Below are 4967 nucleotides of genomic sequence, written 5' to 3' on the forward strand. Positions count from 1 at the left end.
CATTTGCTTTTGGCTCTGCTGGGGAGGTAGCAGCTTCACATCATCCTCATCCCCCTTGGCACTGCCTCAGAGTCTCTCTCACCCTTGGGCTCACATTTGCCATGGGAGGGAGCAAAGAGCCACATTAGGCCCCAAAGGGAAGGGGGCTCAGAGGTGGGGGGAGTAAGAGAAGGATGTAATGGCAAAACTGTGAATCCCCTAGAAATCCCAGGGCCCAGGTCAAAACATTTGGAGAAATGTTTGTTGGGTTTCTGCTTTGTGCCTATTCTAGTTGGCATCATAGGACAGTGCTTCTCAAACTTTAATGTGAACACAATCACCTAGGAAACCTGTTACACTGCCGTTTCTGATTCTGTAGGTCTAGCTGGGGTGGGGTCCCAGACTGTAGTTCTAACAAGCTCACAGGTTATACAGATGCTGCTGGTCCCCACCCCCACCCCCAAACATACACACCCGCTTGGAGTAGTAGGATTGTAGGAAACACCGACTCAGGAGTCCAATAGTTGCAGGCTCTATCTAGCCTGATCTCTGGGCAAGGTACTCAGTGCAACTGATGCTCACTTTCCTTATATCTGCAGAGGGCATAATAACTGTTGTGGGAAGATTGGGGGAGATGATGGACAATGAACATGCTCTGAAACCTGTAAAATGCTTACAATGGTAGGTGTCAAATGAAGCCACGTTTGTTTAAGAAGTAGGGAGTTAAGCTGCGGACAGCTCAGGGGAACGGAATCAATCAAGTCTACACAAAAGATGGCAGGCTTCATGGGGCAGGTAGACCTGAGCTGGGTAGGATTTGGGCAGATGAAGCAAAAGAACAAAAGGTTACTCCAAGCTATGAGGTCAGCATGAGCTGAGCCACGGCAATGAGGTAGGAAGCAGCATAAAGAAGGGGGGGATACCTGTTGGAAAAGAATAGAAAAAAATGTTAGATGAGGAGGGGGGTGGATATCATAAAAGTAGAATTTAAATGATAATTTTAAAATTAATACCCTGTGTACACCTTGCACTTGTACACCTGTTTTAGATTATCTGTTAATGTACTTTCTTCCCTCACCAGAGTGGACTCCTGGAAGCGGGCTGTTGAGCACCTCATAGGGGCCAAGCAGCTTGCTAGGAACCAGGGTATAGAGGTGAGGTCATCACAGCAAGGCTCTCTGAGTCTTGAGTGAGGTTTGCCAGATGCAAAGTCATCCATTTTAAGCATTACACCATAAAATCAGGATTCTGTAGGGGAGCAGGGTCCTCCCATCTCTTAGTGCACAGTCTATGTGTGGCAGGAGCTTAACAAATGTTGAAATGAATAAAGATCATTTCTCTTGTTCTTATTTTTATATAGCTATAATTGTGGTATACACAATTTTATGTCCTTATTTTTTTTCACTTAACATTGCATAGTTTCCCTCATTTTTATTATGTAAACTTTATTTTCTTCCAATTTTTTTTTAAATGTCAAACCTACAGACAAGGTCAAAGAAAGTACAATGGAAATCTGTATACCCTTCACCTAAATTCACTACTTTTTAACATTTTGCCATATTTACTCTATCCCTTTCTCTTTTTTCCTTAACCATTTGATGCAAGTTGCAAATATCATGACACTTTTGCTGTAAATAATTCAGCTGCCATTTCATAAAAATAAAGAATTCTTCTATAGGGCCATTCAAACACGTCCACAACAGTGTTGTTTATTATGCAGTCCGTATTAAATTTTTTCCATTTTGCCAAAATGTCTTTTATATACATATTTTTTTGTCCTGATTCAGGATTTAATCAGGGCTCTCCCATTGCATTTGTTTGTTAAGTTTCTTTAGTCTTTTGAAATCTTGACCAGTTCCCCTATTTTATCGTTGTTATTTGTTTTTCATGACATCGATCCCTATGAAGCATCCAGGGCAGTTGTCATGTAGAATGTCCCACATTCTGGGTTTTTCCAGTTTCCTCCTGATTTGACTCAGATTAGACATTTTGGAAAGGACCACTACATAGGGGATGTTGTGGACTTCCCGCTATATTACACTGGCAGGCCGGCAGCACACATTTGTCCCTTCACTGGTGATGCTGGGCTCGATCACTTGGTTAATTTGTAGTCCATCAGATCTTTCCTTTACAATTTAAAGTAAGCTGTGGTTGGGATATCCTGAGATATCCTTGATTATTTGCTCCCAACAATGTTTTGTCCAATGGTTTTTAGCTTCCATTGATGATCTCTCCTTCTATTTGTCATGATGTTGGGGATTGCAAATGGTGACTCTAATTCTTTCATTTCTTCTGCATTTATTATCTGGCATTTTCTTGTAAAGAAGAGCTGCTCCTGCTTCTCTCTCTGCCTCTCTCTTTCTCTCTCTCTTTCATCTCCGTGGTCTCAAAAATTATCTATTTCTCTGTCTACCTATTCAGTGTGATATAATCCGTTACTATTATTACTCATTACTTTTTGATGCTCAAATTGTCCCAAATTTGGCCAACAGGAGCCCTTTAAAGAGGCTTCTGTGTCCTTTTGACTTGGTCCCATCAATCTTTAAGCAGTTAACTCTCTTTCTTACAGAAAATATTTCAGACTTATGCTTCCCCTGCCATAGACCTATAATCAGTCATTTTTTTTTTAAGGGAACCTTACTCCTTTTGGTTGGAAATGGTATTTAAAAGTTGACCTAGGGGCACCTGGGTGGCTCAGTCGTTAAGCGTCTGCCTTCGGCTCAGGTCATTGTTCCAGGGTCCTGGGATCGAGATCGGCTCCCTGCTTAGCTGGGAGCCTGCTTCTCCCTCTCCCACTCACCCTGCTGTGTTCCCTCTCTCGCTGTGTCTCTCTCTGTCAGATAAATAAATAAAATCTTAAAAAAAAAAAAAAGGTTGACCTAATACTTCATTTATGTACTTTTGATACTTTAAAAAAAAACTATTCAATATATCATCAAATGAACATATTTTATTTTGGTTCAATCTTACTTTATTTGTTGAGCATTCAGGGTATTTGCACTCTCTTCCCTTCTAAATAACCCTGTAATAAACATCTTTATGCAGATACCTTTTCCAAGTTTAGGATTATTTCCTTTAGCAAGATCCCCAGAAATGGAATTATTGGGGTAAAGGGTGTACATTTTTTTTTCTGACTCTTGATACACATTGCCTAGTTGGTCTCATAGGTTTTTAAAGTCAACAATGACTTCTAAGTGTCAAACCCAATGATTTTATCTTATTCCTCTTTCTTTTTTGCAGCACCTGAATCTTCTGACCTCTATCCCTGAAACCTCCTTCTCCCAAACTTTCCTTAAATGACACTGTTATGATTCTCCTCCTTTCTTTCAGGCCACACCCTCTTCCTCCTTTAACCTCCTACATTTGTGTATGTCCCAAGGCCTAGTTCTTAGCCCTTACTTTTCTTAGTGGGTACTAAGTGGGGTGTCCTCACTTCTCTTTGTCTAAGTTTGGATGCCCAGTCCTCTCCTGAGTTCTGATCCCTTCTGGGTTTTGCCTTCTTCTAAGACTGGTCCTTGTCTTCTGTCTCCAGCCTTGCCTCAGGCCCATCTCTGTTCACAAACTTGAGAGGGCAAACATATCTTAGTACACTCACACATGCACTCTCTTCTTTGAGATTCTAGATAGAGATGGAGTTTCATTTGGGCCAAGTTTTCTATTTGTCTGATGTGAAGATAACATGTATTTGAAAGAATACAACGTAAGGTACAATCATGAAGTAAACTGGCCCACTTCACTCATTTATGGACTCCATAAGAAACCTCTCTTCAAATATTTATGGAGAGGTTGTATGCTTGGAAAATATACATAGTAAGATTCAGTTCTACCTTTGATTAACTTGAATTTTCTAACTCTAGTGGCCTGTAATTTAAGTTTGATCCTCATAATAAGATAACAGAGAGATGGAAATGAAGGGTCTCCAAATGGACTACCAAGTCAAGTCCGTCTTCCCAACCCCAAACCTAGGATGCTACCCTGCCCTTCCAACGTGAAATCAAAATAGGACTGCTTCTCAACAGAGCCCAGGCTCCCATCCAAAGGTTTTTATAAGCACAATAAGGTATCTGTTTCCTCTATCTCACCAACCCAGCCATCCCTCACCTGCCCCAGCCAGGATCCAGGGCCTAGGGAGAAAAAGGACAGGATCAGTGGGGAGATATTCCCTCCCGGTATGTGTACTCTTCCTTGTAAAGGGAGATTGCCTATTAGTGCAAATATATCACCTCAAGTTCTGCCTGACTTCTGGGGGTGAGGGCAAGGAAGGGAAGAAGTCATTTGTATTATGCAAGAAGGGGGGGACATATTTTTATACATATATGCTATATAAATGTTTGTTTATACAAGGGCTGTCATGGAAAGGTATGAAGGAAACTGCAATAACTGGTGGATGAAGTGAAGAATGAGAGGGAGACTTACTTTTCCTTGGACTTGTGCGCATGTATTCTCTATTTAAACATAAACAACTCAATTTTTAAAAATTCATAAAAAGGAAAAAATCGCAAGGTCATGGGGGCGCTGTTTTGCTGCTGTAGAATGATTTAGACACCGATTTTCAATTTCTTCAGGAGGGAAGGGATTATAACTGCTGTGAAACTGAAATCACAGCATTAAGTGAGAATTACTGGAGGTGGCGATCTTGGGGGTGGCTCACTCTTCAAGGCAGAAAGACGCGGTGGTTCATTTCAAGAAGGCGAACAGTGATCTCTATAAAACATTATCGACTGCAAGAAGAAAAATTTAAAAAGACGAGCCCCTTGCCGTGCCATTGTTCCCACAATGCCGTGACTCGGATTCGAACCGAGGTTGCTGCGGCCACAACGCAGAGTACTAACCACTATACGATCACGGCGAGCTACCGGGGACCTGTAAGGATGGCCTTCTGATTATCCTCTTCAATAGTCATAGGCCTTCGCAGTGTGCACGTCACCGAGAGACCCACCTATGGGGCGGAGTTCCAGCCTAACACTGAATCTGAGAATGCGCAGGCG

General features: G+C 41.8%; 1 non-coding gene across 1 annotated transcript; it reads right to left on the reverse strand.

The window, feature by feature from the left end:
• Positions 1-4756: 4756 nt before the first annotated feature.
• On the reverse strand, positions 4757-4828 carry TRNAH-GUG (transfer RNA histidin (anticodon GUG)). Its single transcript has one exon. It is a non-coding gene; the product is annotated as a tRNA-His (tRNA).
• Positions 4829-4967: the final 139 nt, after the last annotated feature.

Source organism: Leptonychotes weddellii, chromosome 9 (assembly GCF_054177405.1).
Source record: "Leptonychotes weddellii isolate Sample4059 chromosome 9, ASM5417740v2, whole genome shotgun sequence".
In the NCBI taxonomy this organism is placed as follows: Eukaryota; Metazoa; Chordata; class Mammalia; order Carnivora; family Phocidae; genus Leptonychotes; species Leptonychotes weddellii.